This window comes from Asterias rubens, chromosome 18 (genome assembly GCF_902459465.1).
Source record: "Asterias rubens chromosome 18, eAstRub1.3, whole genome shotgun sequence".
Lineage (NCBI taxonomy): Eukaryota > Metazoa > Echinodermata > Asteroidea > Forcipulatida > Asteriidae > Asterias > Asterias rubens.
In genome coordinates this window covers 3,266,943-3,284,955 of record NC_047079.1, presented here as the reverse complement: position 1 = coordinate 3,284,955, position 18,013 = coordinate 3,266,943, and the positions used below count along the sequence as shown (strand labels likewise).

Genomic DNA, 18,013 nt, shown 5'->3' with positions numbered 1-18,013 from the left:
ACCAAATCAGGGAGATTGTCCAATTTTATCATCAGAGCATGGACAGACTGGTTTATTTTCAGGGAACTTTCTGGAAAATCAGGAAGAATTGGCAGCTCTGCTGATATAAAAGGTAGCTCAATATATTGTTTATATAATCAGACTTTTGCAAACTTTAAAGTTTAAGATAACATTCATGTCGACAATGGTAATTTGAATGATTCACCATGATAGTACAAGTTTCTGTTTTGACTCTTTACTCTTTTATATTTTTTTCTTTTATCATTTGCCACACCACCAAACCTAAATGTTTTTAAAATACACTTTAAAAAAACAAAAGGTATTTCAAAATATGTTGAAACAGCTGCAACTGTAATCAGATGACTCAAATGCAGAAATCAAATCATTTAAAGACACTGGACACCTTTGGCAATTGTCAAAGACCAGTCTTCTTACATGGTGTATCTCAACATATGCACAAAATAACAAACCCGTGAAAATTTGAACTCAATTGGTTGTTAAAGTTGCGAGATAATAATGGAAGAAAAAACAACCGTGTCACACGAAAATTACTTCTTTCTCGAAAACTACGGCACTTTCAGAGGGAGCCGTTTCTCACAATGTTTTATCCTACATGTATCAACAGCTCTCCAATGATCATTAACAAGTAAGTTTTTATGCTAAAAATTATTTTGAGTAATTACCAATAGTGTCCAGTGCCTTTAAACTATTGATACTTCTGCATCCAGTTCAAAACCGAGTGAACTCTGTACTTCTGATGTAAAACGTGACTTCTCACTTCTGATAACTTCTGACGATTTCAACCCATCCTGAAACTGCATTCCAGTTTTGAGTTCGCGAAAAAAAGTGAAAACCCAAAACCCTCTTGTGGATAATTGTGTCAAATAAGGTTTAACAACAGTTGGGTTTCCTCTCATGTCACAACCAACTGATTGGGTTGACATTGTTAATAAAGCTTTAAATCATTTACATATGGTTTTATTGAACTGTTTCACCAGAGTCTGTTAAGTAGGTCTGAAGAAGACAAAATGGCTGGTAGGAGAGGAGTCAAGATCTGGTGATGAACTCAAAAGTTTTACATTGTAATCACATCTGGTGTTTTATGAAGATTGACAGCTGCTATAAATTCTGACCTTCAACCAGCAGTTAACCAGCAGAAACAAGTTTAGCGGTTTTTTTTTTTTTTCTTCTTCTATTTTTTCTTTTCTTTATCTGCAATATTTTGTATGAAACATTGTAAGGATGTTTGCAACTCGTGCCCATATTTGGTGGCTGCTCAGGAAGGAAGTTGGGCAGAAGAATGGCCGGTTTGGAGCTTTGGTTTTTGAGTTTTTTTTGTGGGGTCATTGAACGAGCTGATTACAAAAAGTTTGAATTCAAAATGTCTGTCCTAATGCTTTACAGTTGTGGTACAAGTTGAAAAGTATGAGTAACCATGCATTGTATGCCCATCTTACCAAGCCTACAGAGAATAACCAGTTCTTAAACAGTCGTCGAAAGTCACCAAGAACAAACTCAAAAATCTATCTGTTCAGCTGTTCATTTCATCTGAGTTGTGGTGGTACTGAGAATTGGCCCAATTCACCTGGGCCAAATTTCATATAGATGTGGCATTTTCAGATTAAAAATTGTCAAGTAATTTCTGGACATAAATACCAATCTTACACCAAGCCTCAACAGACAATTGCCTTAAAAAAAACCACTGATTTAACTAAAAGTGTTCGTCATGCTCAACCTCGAGGAACATTACAGAATTGGTAAAAAAAAAAACTTGTCTAAGGTCACAGATCTAGAAAATTATACGATCTTATGATGATTCTGTCCGAAATAATTCTGTCTGAAATGTCATATTTGATGAGAAATAAATCAAACTAATTTCCCGTTTGGAGTTTATCGCTCAGTGGGCATATTATTATTCATTAATTTCATGCAAATTATTGGTTTTTCACTCTTTTCCTGTGACGCAGATGCTGATCGATCTCAAACTTCTACAGGTTTGTCAGTTAATGTATGGTGGGTTACATAAAGTGCTGTTTTGTAAGCAAAAACTAATTCTTCCTTTAACAGTCCAACCTTGTGAAATCCTGGACATGAACTACGTGTTCCCTTCGCTTCTATTTCTGATGACATACATCATGTCATTTGTAATCACTTCCCGGAATGTTTCATACAATTACTGCGCCAGTCATCCCAGAAACTTCTATGAGTGTTCCTTTGCTTCTTGTAGATTGTTTTCCCAGCATGATAAAATCACGAGAATTTTTACTGCAAATCTGTAAACTGAAATTATTTACAGTACTCTGTTTTGGTGTGGTTTTTTGTTAGTTTGCTTTAATTTTTTTTTTTATTTTTTTTTTTTACAGATAATTACCGATTGATCCTCCAAAAAGGTTTTCTTCTTCACCGAACGACAATTTATTCCCATCTAATAATGAATTCATTGTTTACCACGTCCTCAACCTGGAGAGGAAATTAGGTCACTGTTTCTACAAGTGCACTGTAATTAAATCTGGTCGTGCCGAAGGTTTAATTAAAAAGTGGAGAAACAAAAACGAAGAAAATGTCTCATCACACATTATTTGCATACATCTATATAAAAAAAACAGTACCCACTGTTCTTTACGCTGTAAATGAGGTGCAACTGTAATTAGTGTTTTAAGATAACTCCATGTAATTGATGTTTGTAAGGGCTGTATAAACACTTTCCCTGCTTGGTGATTATCTCCACGCGGTAATGACTACGCTTTTAGAAGGTTTCTCCTTCTTCTTAACGAGCCAGTTCGGCCATTATCCCAATCTGAAATTGAAATTAGTCGCGAACATCTCAAATAGCTCTCAGATATTCTAGGAATTTGGACTCTCTCTCTCTCTCTCTCGACTGTAAAGTGCCAAATCTACCAGCCAGAAAAAAATCTTTGACCTTTTTAATAATATCAGGGAGAATAGGCTCCGGTCTTATTTGATGATAAAAAAAATGTTGACCTTAATCGTTTGTAATTCTGTCAATTTGACACCAGTATTTGCTCGCATTGGGCGTAACTCCAAGTGAAGTCACGTCTTGCAGAAAGTTCACAATGCATAACAGACGGTCATTGCACCATTACAGATGTAGTGCTTGTACTTTTTTTCCCCAGCTTGTTTTCTCGCAATCTTTCTAATTAAATGTATTTTCAGCCACTTAGCCCCAATGAGATTCTGACTGGTTTCAAAATTCCAGTTGCATTCAACCAACAATGTCAATGGAACACCTTGTGCCTATTATACATTTATTTGATAGTGATTACCTAAATTTGATATTCAGTCACACACCCTTGCGTTGTTATTTTGAAGTTGTCAACATAAATTGCCTCCATTGCCAGAGCAGTCTTGATACTTCAAAAAGGCAAATGCCACTAGTGGTTGCCTTGGTGCCCCTCAAAACATTCCTGTAGAAAGTTAAACTTCCATTATAGAGGTGCCCTTGAAGAAAACAGTGTCAGGCTTGCTCTAGTCGTGAGCATGCTCCTCATAACAAAACTTCCAGAAGAGACAAAAAGAAAGTTTCTTTCAAGAAACTAAAATGTCCTTTTTGCAATTTTCAAATAAATGCAACTGACCGTTAAATTTGCCCTTATAAGGGTGATTTCAATGACGAGATTCCTTGCTTGGAAATATCAAAGTTTAATCTTATTTCACCTCCTGTACATGTATGTATTTTTTTGTATCACATAAATTCAGTCCACACATGCCCCTCACGTTGTAAAAAGCACTGCAAATTCAAGGCTTGATAATATAGCATTTAGATATGCTTCCTCATTGGATTGTTCTCTTTTGATCCAAATTTTGTGTTCTGCCTAAACACGCTTTGAGCAACAAGTTTAAAAAGAAAATTGAAAATTGACTTACCAATGCCTCTGTCTCCTGTGGCAAACATTGATTGAGCTTTTACAAATTACTTGAAAACCTGCAGGGTAGAACAGAGTGAAAGACAAAAAATGAGGTCAAGTTTACCTTCGAAAGCCTGCGTTTCAAAAAGACACTGCACCAACTCCAAAAAGTCAGTGTGCCCTACATGAGTTCAACAATTACCTGTTTTCAAATTGTAGCATAATTGATGCAATTGTTGCCAAGATTAAATTTGTTCCCCGTTAGTCCATGAACCTAAACATTACAAATTGAAAAGAAAGTGCAGAACTCGTGTGAGAATTTAGTCCAAGTGTACCAATTTTCTAATTTCTGACTTCACTAATGGGGGGGGGGGGTATGCACCAATATCCAGGAAATTAACTCCAGTACAGTGATGCTGTGCTCAACCAACACTCAAAATCAATAGAAAAGTGCAGTTAGAAATAATTACCCAAGCATGCACACAGTTGGTTTTTAAGATTTTTTTCTTAATGAATGGCGACTGAAATCAGCCATGTCCAAACTGAGTGGCTTTAAAATGCCCGAGGGCACCGTAGTAACTGATGAAGAATAGAGATGATCTAGCGCCAAAGCCACAGCCAAATAAATCCATTTGGACCTTCATTGCAAAGACCTTCATCAAGGTGCGACCAACTCGACTTTTCTCCCATTCAAACCAGTGTTAACCAAACCGAGTCTGGAAGGAGAAATAGTCTGGTTCCTTTTTGTACAGTAAATAGTAGCATTCACTACTGGCAGGCAAAATGAGAAAATCGCGCCTTTTTCATGGGGCTGATGGTGGCATAACGCTGCATTTGTACGTCTGCCAAGAGCTCAACTGTATGGAGTTTGACCATCAATAGTGTCTGTACGCTATGTGTGAATGGAATTTGCATATTTCATTTGGAAAGGCTAATTAAGACATAGCCCGAGGTTGGGTGGACAAACTAGCCTGGTGCCTTTTTCAATAAGTGTCATAAGACAATAAGTGTCACATGCACAGGGAATCTGACCAGGAATGGCCATCGTGTCATTGCACAATTAACGGTACAAGGATCCTTCCACGTATCTTTTGAACTACCACTCTAGGAGCCTGAAAAGGATTGATTTTGTAACGCTGTGAAGAAACCAGTTACTTAATATTTAGAAGATTATTTTCACAGAAAGGGGAAAAAGGCCTGGAAAGAGGGGGCGGACTCATGAGAGGAAGCAAGGTACTTGTATAAATTGAGGTACAGGTGTCTCCCCAGGTGTTGTCAAAACTGTCAGGCATTCTTGACCCAAATGTTTGCAGTTTGGCCAAAGGACGCCCCCTGAATGAAACAATGTCTTCAGAATGTTTTTTACTCGACTGTCTATCAACTTGGTTTCAAAGGCCCTCGTGTGCATTTTGGAGCTTTATAAATGGTTTTAATTCAATAATTTTTGTGAAATCAGTACTAAGATTATTATAATTTTTAAAAATTTTGTTTTGCCATATCGGTCAAATTTGCGCGTATTGGCACGCAATGCCTGCAATAGGAGACTTTCCAACGCTAGGTGGCAGCAGACATACCGGGTAAATTTCCATTGTTTACGTAGTTCTGAACATGCGCATAATTCTGAGAACAATGGATTTACCCGGTAAGTCTGCTGCCCTCTATCGTCCCAGAAAGTCTCCCATTTGTGCAATTTGCGTGTATTGGCCCGATAACACTAGCTTAAGTCAAGTTGAGAGTCAGATAATCCATCCAGAAATTCTGTCAGCCACTTTTATTGCTCCAGATGCAGTGTCTAAGAATAACGCCACATGAGGCAAGTGACTTGAAGCCAGTTCCAGGCATGCAAAGAGAGGGGGGAAAAAACAATTACATTTTAGTTTTCTTGAAACGATTAGTTTTGAAACGATTAGACGCTTCCAGAAAAAAAGGTGTCTCTTGTGCAACTGAAGTATATCCTTTAGCATACAACGCAGTTGATTGAAATTGCCTCTAAGAATGTCCTCATGTTGATAGTATAAAACATTGTGAGAAACAGCTCCCTCTGAAGTAACTTAGTTTTGAGAAAGAGGTCATTTCTCGCTCATATAATTAAATACCTCAGCTGAAGCCTTTCGTTATGCACCTGAAAGCACACAAAGTAACGAAATGAGGGTGTTTACTTTCATTATTTTCTTGCAAATGTGTCCAGTGCCTTTAAAGCTCCCCCCCCCCCCACAATTCATGTATGTTATTTTTATATGAGCATTTAAGCTGGTATTTCCTAAATATAAAGTTTTAAAACAGTCTTTCCAGGTTATGCACCTGAAAGCACACAAAGTAATGAAATGAGGGTGTTTACTTTCATTATTTTCTTGCAAATGTGTCCAGTGCCTTTAAAGCTCCCCCCCCCCCCCCCACAATTCATGTATGTTATTTTTATATGAGCATTTAAGCTGGTATTTCCTAAATATAAAGTTTTAAAACAGTCTTTCCCAAAATGGTTCAAAAATGCATGAATAAAGAGTAATTAAGTGGTGGTGTGTGCTAAGTACGCATGAATAAACTGCTTAGTCATTTTTTGAGGGCGGGGGAATATCTCATGCGAACGGTCGGAACTGTTTTGCTTTAACGAATAACCACACTAGTTTTAGGATAATAAGACAATGGTCGGAAAGGAAACCATTAATTTACTGATACCATTACAATTGTCTGAAATAAATTTTGTACCTTTAAAATTATTGAGGTAATTTTTATTTAAATTTAAAACACAGAGCTCTACCTCTTATAAATGCAAACACAACTTGCTTTATAAATATTTAATTCACCTTTATTACCCGATCATGCAATTTTTATGAATCTTTAGGCCAATCAATTCTCAAAGCGCACAAATTCACTTTAGAAAGGAAATGCACACTATCGGGCTAAATGTGTGCTGGTGATGCAACCCCAATTTAAAGGGAATATTGTAGTCTTTTTAATTTTTTTTTTTTTTTCAGCAGGTAGAGGGGTGGAGAGGTGAGCATAATTTTTTTGTGAAATTAAATTGGACAATGGATCTACTCAAGGACAATGGCCTCTGCTGCCCCCTGGTTCTTAGCCTTGGTGCCTGGTCAAAAAAATGGCTACAGCTTGACGGTTTTGCAAATAAGCAAGCCCTTTGCAATAGCCTTGTCCTTCTTAGCTAAAATACCCCGGCCTGGAATCACTCCTTTAAAGGTGTCTGTGTACCCTAGCAAGCCCTCATCTCGACTTTACATTTCAAGCCTCATTTGATCAAAGTGGAAATTATGCAAATTTTAATCCACTCCACTGATCGCATTAAATGATATTCATAATTTTTTTTCTCTCATTTGCTGCGAGAAAACCTGGGGTTATTTTTACAGCTAGCTGTACAAGGATATTACCTCTCTGTCTTCAGATAATTAGAGTGTACATCCATGCATAAGATATGCCAGTAAGCCGACACCCAATATTATTATATACATACAAACAAAACGTATTTATAAAGATTTGAATTGTACTTTGGTTTTTTTTAAGGTCTTTAAATTTAGTGGTTTTCTGTTTAAAGCCATTGGACACAACTTCTATATAAAATAACAAACCTGTGAAAATTTAGGCTCAATCGGTCATCGGAGTCGGGAGAAAATAACGGGAAAACCCACCCTTGTTTCCGCACGTTTCGCCGTGTCATGACATGTGTTTAAAATAAATCCGTAATTCTCAATATCGAGAATCGATATTGTTTTAATGTTTTCTCAAAAAGCAACGCATTTCATGGAATAATATTTCAAGAGAAGTCTTTCACCATTACCTTATATTTCAAGAGAAGTCTTTCACCATTACCTTCTGTAAACCCTGTAAGTTATTTGTAAATCTGTATACTTTTACTTTTTGCCAGTACCGAAAGTGTCCAATGGCTTTAAGCAAAACTTTTTCTTAAACAATCGATTTAAGATTTAAGGTTCAAATGTAATGTCCCTCAGTTATGGCCAGGGGTAAAGAATTACATCGTACAGTTTTACTCAAAAGGGGAGACTTTGCATCTCTGAAAGGGGAGCAGACATACACGTACCCGGTCCCAATGTTATAGAGCCACTGAAGAAGAACCAATGTAGCTTAGCACAAGACTCAATTTCATAAAGCTGCTTAAGTACCCAATATTGCTTAACTGTTTTCTGCTAAGCAAAAATGATCCAGGTACCGGTAACAAAAATGTAAAAATGATATTTTGGGTGGTAACCTTATTCTGATAAGAATATTTCTTTTGTGCTTAGCTATTTTTTGTGCTTAAGCAGTTCAATGAAACTGGGCCCAAGAAAAAATAACCAGCAAAATACGTAAAATCTCACATCATCTACATAAATATGACTAGTATCCTGATTTTTTTCGCTATACAGACAATGTTTAAGCATTATTCGGTGCTTAAGCAGCTATGCAAAATTGGGCCCTGCAGGAAGTTTGACTATTGTTTACGTTGTTCTGATCATGCGCGCAGTTTCAAGAATAATCAATTTGCTTGGTAAATTTGCTGCTAACTACCTAGCCTCAACCAAAAGTCTCCTTGGTAATGGTCAAAGACCAGTCTTCTCACTTGGTGTATCTCAAAATATGCATAAAATAAAACACATGTTTGTGAAAATTTGACCTCAATTGGTCGTCGAAGTTGCGAGATATTAATAATGAAAGAAAAAACACCCTTGCCACACAAAGTTGTGTGCTTTCAGATTCTCGATTTTGAGACTCCAAAATCTAATTCTGAGGTCTCTAAATCAAATTCGTGGAAAATTACTTCTTTCTCGTTGACTACATTACTTCTGAGCCATTTCTCACAATGTTTTATACTATCAACAGCTCTCCATTACTCGTTACCAATTTTATGCTAATAATTATTTTGAATAATTATCAATAGTACCCACTGCCTTTAAGCACAACTGTAAGTATAGCACAAACATTCCAAGGAAATGTTGCCGTCTTGGCGCTCACTTTCAGTTTGGTGAAACGAAAGCATTAACCAAATGAATCTGTACTAAATAACTTCAATTCAGAAGAAAAATTACAAAAAACATTTATGTGGTGAACAGAATAATTGGAAGAAAAAAAAGAAAGAGAAATAATAAAAACAATTTAAAAAGATAAAACTCCAGCTTTCACTTATATAATAAACAAACTTTGATCAGACTTAAATAATTGTAAATAAATTGTATTAAATACATAAATTCCTACATGAAAACCAATAAGACTTAAATAATTGTAAATAAATTGTATTAAATACATAAATTCCTACATGAAAACCAAAACTGTTAAAAATAAAAAAAAATGTTCCTGGTTGTGCAGATAATTATTATTTTATTTTAGTGGGGGGGGGGGTTATTACATCCTCAGTACCCTGTATTGGAAACCTCTAATTAGTAAAACAAACTTGAAGTTATCGAAAGAATGAATTTATTAGTTTCAATCTGAAAGCTCACTGATTAAAAAAGTTTGTATTTTCCATGTATCAGAACCAATTCTCCAGAGAAATTTCCTCCGTTTCAAATATTGTCAAAGTCCATGAAATGCCATTTGAAACTCCTTTCAAATCTCATTAGCTTATTTTTGATTTCTTCCAGAAAAATAACACGAAAGACCTCAAACAAAACACCAGACAGAAAAACAACAAAATATCAGAACTCTTTTGGGTCACTTTCTTCAAACGTGACGGCACTATTTAAAAAAAATTGTGCAGGTTGGTTGGACGGGACGTTTTGAAGTCTAGAGGCTGTACAAATGTAGTAGAATTATTTGTTAATTTGAAAACTACATATGGAAATATAGGATTGGGGGCAACAACTGCAAAACAATTAAATAACCGTATCTTTAGTCTGGAATTGAGTAAAGGTCTACATTAAATCTAGTTTAGGAAAATGTTTTGAACAATTTCTTTGATATATTTTGTTTAACTGTCTACTATTCTAAAGGCCAGCCATCCCTAAGTTGGCGTCAAAAGATACATATATCGCAGACAGTCCCAAACAGAGCTCTTTCTAATTGAGGTCCTTTTTTCCCCCTAATGAAATTAATAATCGACAAACATACTAGACAACCGAGGAAAAAACCCTGAGTTAAAAAAAAAAAAAGGAAAGAGAAACAACTTCGTATCCCTTGACCCTAAAACTCCCTCTCTGCCTTACACACACAAATAATTACGATGGCGACATCAACTCCCAGCCACTTTCCAATTTACAAATTTATTCCTATTTTCAGGCCCCTTTTATTAATTTTGCCATCTGGGGTTTGGAGGCCAATGCTGTTTTTTCTCCCCTTTCGTGGAGACATTGATTTTTTTTACTTCTTTTTTTTTCCCCTCATGAGCTGGAATTAATACTGTAACAATCATTTTGTGGGAGAAATTTCCCTAAAAACGCACCATCTGGTGGCAATTTTTTTATTGGAAAATGGTAATTAAATTTCAGTCCGCTGAGCATTTTTCTTTATATATTTATATAAGTATCATCGTCATGGTAAACAATTTATGATAAAAACAATACAGACAAGCCTTGAGAACAGCCAAGACGATTAATAACGCTCTGGTGGTTGATCGGCTGTGTTCTGTGTTTTTGTTATTTTTGCTCGTTTTGGTTCAAGTTTTTTCTCTCTGTTGTTACAAAAACTGTTGTTACATGTTCGTGTTCTATACATTAATCACGCTCTGATATGCAATTGATGGGTTTTTAGGTCTTTTTTATTATTCTGACCTTCAAAACCTCAAGCTTTTTGTTCGTTTTTCAATTGAATTATTATTGCAACAAGAATTTCTATTAAAACACTCTTTATTCAATATACGTCAACAAACAGCCCCTCCCCCAAAGTGAAGCCATGTTTGTAAGGGGTATATATACAGTCATCTTTGGCCAAACAGGTTTTCAATAATAATTATATAATTTTTCTTTATTGTTTTGCCAAATTTTGCCATTCTTTTAAAACTGCATTTGTAACACTTACATGTCACATGATTGCACAGCTCACATTAAGGCAATTGTGCAGTTCTTCTATTTCCATATTATACAGGATTTGTACAGGGAAAAAAATGCAATTTTTTAACCATTTTAGTCCAAAAGCGAACTGATTACATGAAGTTCATACTTGAATATTTCCCACAAATAAAACTGCATTGTAAAAACCAAAAAACACTGAAATCAGCTGATTTCGGTTTTTGCCCCCCAAAAAAGGACCCAATAAAATCTTTTAAAGGCAGTGGACACTATTGGTAATTACTCAAAATAATTATTATTATAAAACCTTTCTTGATTACGAGTAATGGGGAGAGATTGATAGTATAAAACATTGTGAGAAACAGCTCCCTCTGAAGTGACGTAGTTTTCGAGAAAGAAGTAGTTTTCCACGAGTTTGATTTCGAGACCTCAGATTTAGAATTTGAGGTCCCGAAATCAAGCATCTGAAAGCACACAACTTCGTGTGACCATGGTGCAACAATGTTTTTTTTTCTTTCATTAATATCTCACAAATTCGACGACCGATTGAGTTCAAATTTTCACAGGTTTGTTGTTTTATGCATATGTTGAGATACACCAACTGTGAAGACTAGTCTTTGACAATTACCAATAGTGTCCAGTGTCTTTAAGTTCTACTCAGTTTAAAGTCAGTTTTTATGTTGAGTCTTCTTATAACTTCTATAAAGCATAACAAATGTGTGACTTAAAGGTGGTTTTTTTTTTTTTTTTGGGGGGGGGGTTCTTTCTATATTCTTTCTTTCTGAAAACTCTCCCACTACTTCTTATAATCTGCCTGGTGGTTTTCAGCTGTGTGTTTGATGTATTCTTTAGTAACCTTGCTTGTGAATTGTGGTTTCTTGTGATTTTTATGCCTGGACCCATGGAAGACTGGCCAGTAGATTCCACTGAAAATGCCAACCAGCCTAAAATAAGAAATATGATCCCCAAAACTAGAACTTCCTGCCCCAAACTGGGTATGTTTGCTGTTGTTACACCAGTTAAGAACAAGAGCTTTCAAAACACTTATAAGGCCAAGTAAAAAAAAAAAACATGTTTCGCGTCCCCGCCCGCTTCCTTTTTACAGGCCGCCTCCTTTTTTATTTTATTTTTTATTTTATTTTTTTATGCACATTATTTTTTTATTTTTTTTTAAATAGGGTTATTTTAAATGATCTCAGCAAAAACAATCTGAATGTCTTGTCTGAATGCCTCGACTAAATTGTTTCATTTTTGTTTTGTGTATCTCAGCAGTAGAAAAAACAATGGATATTTGACATTTTAACAAAGAATGGCGGCCATCTTGAAATAAAAAATAAAAAATAAAAAGCCCCTCTTCCTCCTTTTTTTGAAAAAAACCCGGACGTGAAACATGTTTTTTTTTTTACTCGGCCTAAAATAAGAAATCTGATCCCCAAAACTAGAACTTCCCGCCCCAAATTGGGTATGTTTGGTGTTGTTACACCAGTTAAGAACAAGAGCTTTCAAAACACTTATAACGTGAATATTTCTCAAATTATTACATGGCTAATGTTTGACTTTTCGTGGCATTTCACTTCTCAAAGATTTTGGCATGGGTCCTCAAAATAAAACAGCATGAGATGCGTGTTGTTTTACTACTAGTCTCCCCAGCAATATCTGTCAAGTAATGCTTTGAGAAACAACAAAATAGAATCTGATACCGATCTTTGGTAATTAATTTATTCATCGCTTAAAGGTGTCGATTTGTACCTCATCAAGCTTCTGTGAAATTTTAACTTTGACCACAATCTGCTGCTCTAGAATTAACCGCATAAAAAATATTGACCTTTAAAATAATTTGGATTGGCATCTAGTTGATTTCATACCTCTTTTAAAATCTGTCATTTATTTTGCAAAATCAAGACAAAAAAATTAAAAAGAACACAATTATCTCTTCCTTTTTTCTGTTTGGAACAGCTGTCACTTTAAAAATCACTGGTTTTGCTGTATCATCCTAAGAGATCACTTCAAAACAGTGACATTTTGCGTAGAGTCATTTGTCTTATTTGCATTGATGCGTGAAATAACAGATTTTGTGTATTGTTTGGTTTGGGGTTGCCAGTCCACAAAAGCAAAACAAACTGGCAAACTTTTAATAAATAAGGATTTTGTAAATGTTATTTATAGAAAACAAAATGATTTGGGTTTTGTGGGGGTTTTTTTGTGGTGTTTTTTTTTCTTCGTTTGATGTGCAATACATGTAACAAGGAAACATTCATTTTTTTGAGTAAATACCAGAAGGTATACCCTCCCTTTAAACTGAAAACAACAAATAGCTCTGGGGGAAAAAATCGACAGGGAGTGTTTCTTTAACTCTGGTGCTGTAGAGCTTAGTAAACAGGCATTAGACTCCGAGTGTGCTTATCTGTACAAGATCACTGCTGCGAGCAAAGACAACTCTTAGTAAAAATATGGATTTTCAACAAATAAAAATAAAAATAGAGTGGAATATTCACACATCCTCAGATTAATTTCCTGTGGAGCCATTGATTTAACAGTCATGCTATTATTACATTTGCATATTAACGAGAATAATAGCATACAGCGTGCTTGCTCGCTCTTTGCGTATATAACAGGACATCATCATTAAAGTCCACACGGTGTATAATTTACTAAGTGTTTTCCAGTAAATGCATGTCGGTAATTAAGCTGGGAGTAAATCAAATTTCGCAGGCGTTAAATTTAGTTATTTTGAATTGAACTTTATAACAAAATTATCTGCGAGATTTCTTGAAATGTGTTGACTTGGATAGAGAATGTGGTAACAGTCGGAGACTCCCGTCTTCAATTTGAATAAATTTCACTGTCTACATTTTGAACCTGTTTCTACAAAATTCACTGGGCTTTTTATCTCTCTCTTTTTTTATTTTTTATTTTTACTTCAGAGCGTGCATGTCTATCAAACAACACCCTTGAATAATTTGAAACTGCATTTAGCCAATTTCGTGGACATGCTTTTAAAAGGACTTGAGAAAGTACAGATCTGTAAGTGGTTTTAAAAGCGGTAAATCATTCTACTCGTTTGTTTTGTTTATATAAAATTCATAACAATTTATCCAATGCACAAGTGAATGCGTTTTAATTTCTTGGGGAATATATAGAAAGTTAGTTTCATGCCTTTGTAATATTTGGATTCATAAGTAAATATTAGTACTATTTAAAAAGGCCTTTTTGCATGTGTCTTATGGCTAACTAATTTGTATTTATTTATCAACACAACATCTGTCAACAAATTTGTAATTGCACGACCTGGTTTTAGATAAAACACTGAAAAAACAATGGGTTTTTTTTTTAAAGGGTTTTTCTGCGCATTCAAATTGGCGTATCAATTGCCATACATAAAATCAGCAAAGTGGAAAAACTGTTGGACAGTTGGCAATATTCAAAGACGGTACATAGATCTTTCGTATTAAAATTTAGTAACGAAAATTTTACAACTACTTTCAAGTTATAATATAAATTGGGTATTGTACAAAAGTTCATTTCGTTTATGACAGGAACTGAACAAGACCTCTTTCGGCCGAAAGTAAAATCAGACTAGTGCGTGGTTTTATAACCGAAGGTTTAAAAAGGAAATGGCAACCACACTTAACTTTGTACAGCGTTTTTCAGTTTCCTATGTCACTGTTATTTAAATAAGTTGATAAGTCGATTCAGCTGAAAAGTGCATGCATGCCTGTCAAAAGCACAATTGGTCTGCAGTGTTTGACCAATTGTTTGCAATTCGGGCAGTTGGTGTCTTAAAGCCTTAAAAAAACTGTTCACTTATCTCCCTGTTATCATGTGCTGTAGGCCCATACCATGTACAGAAGCTATCTCATCAATCTATATTTTAAAAAAAGCTACAATCTCAAATATAAATTTTGGGGTGAAATTTGACCTACCTAAAGCATATAATTTAAATAATAATTTTATGGCCTGACTTCGTTTGTAATGTTTTGATATTGTTATTGTAACCAAACAATGTGTAAAGAATCATACTAAATTGCTTTGATTATACAAATCAAAGCAAAATAATTTAAGTTTTCTATCATTGACTTGCTTTAGCTCTAATAATTATGCCCACATTTACAATGATATCTTTATTCAGTCAAACAACAACACCATGCCCTATTTTTCCCAGAACGTTAATAATAAAAACCAGCGATAAACTGAACTAACCCTCAGCGAATATGCGCTCATCTCAGCAAAAAACAATTGATATTTTTCTGGAGTTGCCAGGGGCCGTTTTTTACCCAGAGACTTTTAAGAGTGTTTCGTGTAAGATTGCTTATCGACGGATGATTCGCAGCGGCGCTGTCCAAACGCTCCAGCCTATTGCAACATGAGAGGGGGAGTTGGACCAGGGGGACTGGTGCCCCGCTAACAGATTCAGGGGGTTGCACTGGGCTCCATCGATTGTCAATATTAAGGTGTTGGGTTACCGGTGGTGATACTTGCGCTGGTTTGAGGGGTGGAAAACCTACCATTTTGTAATTAAAAAGGAAACATGGTCAATAGAAAAAGAGGATCTTGCTGCGCTCAAAGTTCAATCCGTACTTGAAACAGTGTTGTTTCTTCTGCCCATTCAAACGTGAGGCGGCCTACATACTCTACTTTCAGTGACCAGGAAGAGCAGGTCACATTTTTTCCCTGGTCCCACCATCACTACATCACTGTGATGATTTGCCATAGAGAAAATGCTCATCGTCAATTGTTCATTTGGTAGGGCTTCTGAGTGGCACCCCCGAACAAAGTAAGGCCGTGTCCGAAACGACGACTTCAGCTACAGCTACGACTAGATCAGTGCGTCTACCAGTGTTGAAGAATAGGCAGACGTGCGCGATCTAGCCGTAGCTGTAGCCGAAGTCGCCGTTTCAGACACGGCCATATTGACAAAATAGGGACACAGCCAACATAGGGCTAGATAGCTCAGTTGGTAGAGTGCCAGCACGTTAATCCGGAGGTCGTTGGTTCGAATCCCACTCTACTCAATTCTTTGTTCAACCCCAAAAATTTGTTTTCAAAAAATGGTGAGCGTGGCAGTCGCCGCGTGTGATGTTCGTGCAAGGGGTCAATATAAGTTTCCCATCCACAAAGTTTTCCCATCCACAAAAGATTCAACCCATAAAAGTTTCCTACCCATAAAAGATTCCCATATCCATAAAAGTTTCCCAACACTTTATAAAAGTTTCCCATCCACAAAAGTTTTCCCATCTTTGACTACGGCTGTTGGTGACTGTATAAACAACATTGATGAAAGAGGATTCCCAGCCGTAGCCATTACGCCTATAGTAGCCGTAGCCAGAACTGCAGCTTCACCTTCCAAATATGACAATGTACACATGTACACTATTGGATTTATGGTAACTGAGTGCACAGTTTGTAATGTGAACATGTATGTAGATAGACATCAGTGAATAATTTCTCTTGTATTGTATAGCAGAACAAAATGCTACACAAAATGTTTCAATTGCTACTCAAAAATCGGGATTTGCTACTCTATATCAATATCAGCATTTAGTTTGCACAAAATGAGTTCAGTCCCAATTTCTTGCTATGCAAAGTTGCTGGACGAAATCAGTCCCTGGACGTACATTTTGTAAAAACTACAACGTTTTACGCAATGTTTTACATGCACAGTAACAGTACCTGCTTAACTCATCATCACCATCATCAATACAGCCTTTTCAAGTGCAGTAACCAAACTCCCAAACATAATAAAAGGTTACAAACCTACAGAGTCCCCAGACAATCTCAACATCCGATGACTGGAAAACAGCAACCCAGCACAAAAACATTCACAAACTGTCAACTATTACAATCATACAGGGTGTTAGCCTCCGCCGCGCTGACCTGTCTCTACTGAAGAAGTCACTAAAAACATGCATTGTGTCTCAACAGCGAAGTAACAATGCACAATGCACAACTATCTGTTACACTTCTTTTCTTTTGCGCTGGCAAGTAGAGCTTGATGGTAGGCAAGAGACTCCCTGAGTCATACGGGAAGTTGTTCATTAAGACTAATATTCCCAAGTTTCCTGGTTTGTCCTTTCTAGTCTACTGAGGTGGAGAAACTGCTTCTTAGATTGGTTGTAAGCCACACCCCTCATCCCCCCCCCTCCTCTCCGAACATCCCTCTTTCTAGCAACTCCTTAAAGTTTAAAATCAAATTAAAGTATACGCACGATGATTTAATTCGAACTGAAGCCTGATTTGACTTTTTCCTTTTTGCATAATTTGCACTTCATTACACATTACAACACTCGTACAAATCCTAAAATGCTATTTAGGATCTAATATCCAGTGGGGGAGGGCCCACTTCAATCTGTTTGGCCCCAAAGAAACAAAATCGCTTAGCAATGAAAATACTTGCTTAGCAGAAATTGGTTACCAGCCAAAATACCATCTAATGTATATTGTTTGTTTCTAAAAAAAAACAGCTTGATGAAAAAGAGCCGAAGGTGTAATAAAATTCCAGCAATTTGCCAACAGCTTATTAGAGAGAAATTTTGTGGCTTTTAAAACAACAAAAAGTTTGAACAGACAAATTTACTCCCAAAATGCTTGTAAAACAACTCCCCTAATCTGATTTAGCTTCCTGGATACTTCCTCAAAGGAAGGAGGTGTCAATAAGGCATTTCCAGCCCAATATTAGGACCCCCTTCAAAAATTTGAAAATAATACCGGTGGCAAAGGAAACATGGGTTCTGATGTTCCTTTTTAATGAATTCTTCCTTGATCTAATGTTTTGTTATCTTCTCTTAGCAGTCAGTGTTTGTATCTTGTATGCCGTACGTGCAAGGTAGGGTCATAGATGGGTTTTTGTCAAAGTAATTCTGGTTTGTAGGCTAAAGGTTTACCTGTGAAAGTTCCAGCTGAATACAGTGCCTACTTGTTGAGAAAACAGCAACAAAACCATCTCAGTATTTTTTCCAAAAACTTACATCTAGAACTTTTTGTATTTATCGAGGCGACAGCAGACCCGACCACTTCTATGGCTGCTGCATTTGTAAACAGACCCTCAGAAATGATTCATGAATAAATTGTTTCTCAGGTTTTGGGGGAGTGACATTTTTGTTTGGTGTTTATTTTAAAAATAGCACAAAAAACATTCGTCCACCCTGTGTCCATCCCACACCCACCCTGAAAATTCAATGTGGACGACTGACTCTATGG

General features: G+C 36.2%; 1 protein-coding gene across 3 annotated transcripts in view; it reads right to left on the bottom strand.

The window, feature by feature from the left end:
* Nucleotides 1-16,630, bottom strand: part of LOC117302154 (zinc finger protein castor homolog 1-like) — a 69,596-nt gene extending 52,966 nt beyond the window's left edge. For all 3 annotated transcript variants that reach the window (XR_004520398.1, XM_033785958.1, XM_033785961.1), the window contains exons 1-2: nucleotides 16,571-16,630; nucleotides 3,886-3,943 (exon numbers count right to left, since the gene is read on the bottom strand). The gene's annotated coding sequence lies outside the window, so the exon portion shown is untranslated. The remainder of the gene's footprint in view (nucleotides 1-3,885; nucleotides 3,944-16,570) is intronic.
* Nucleotides 16,631-18,013: the final 1,383 nt, after the last annotated feature.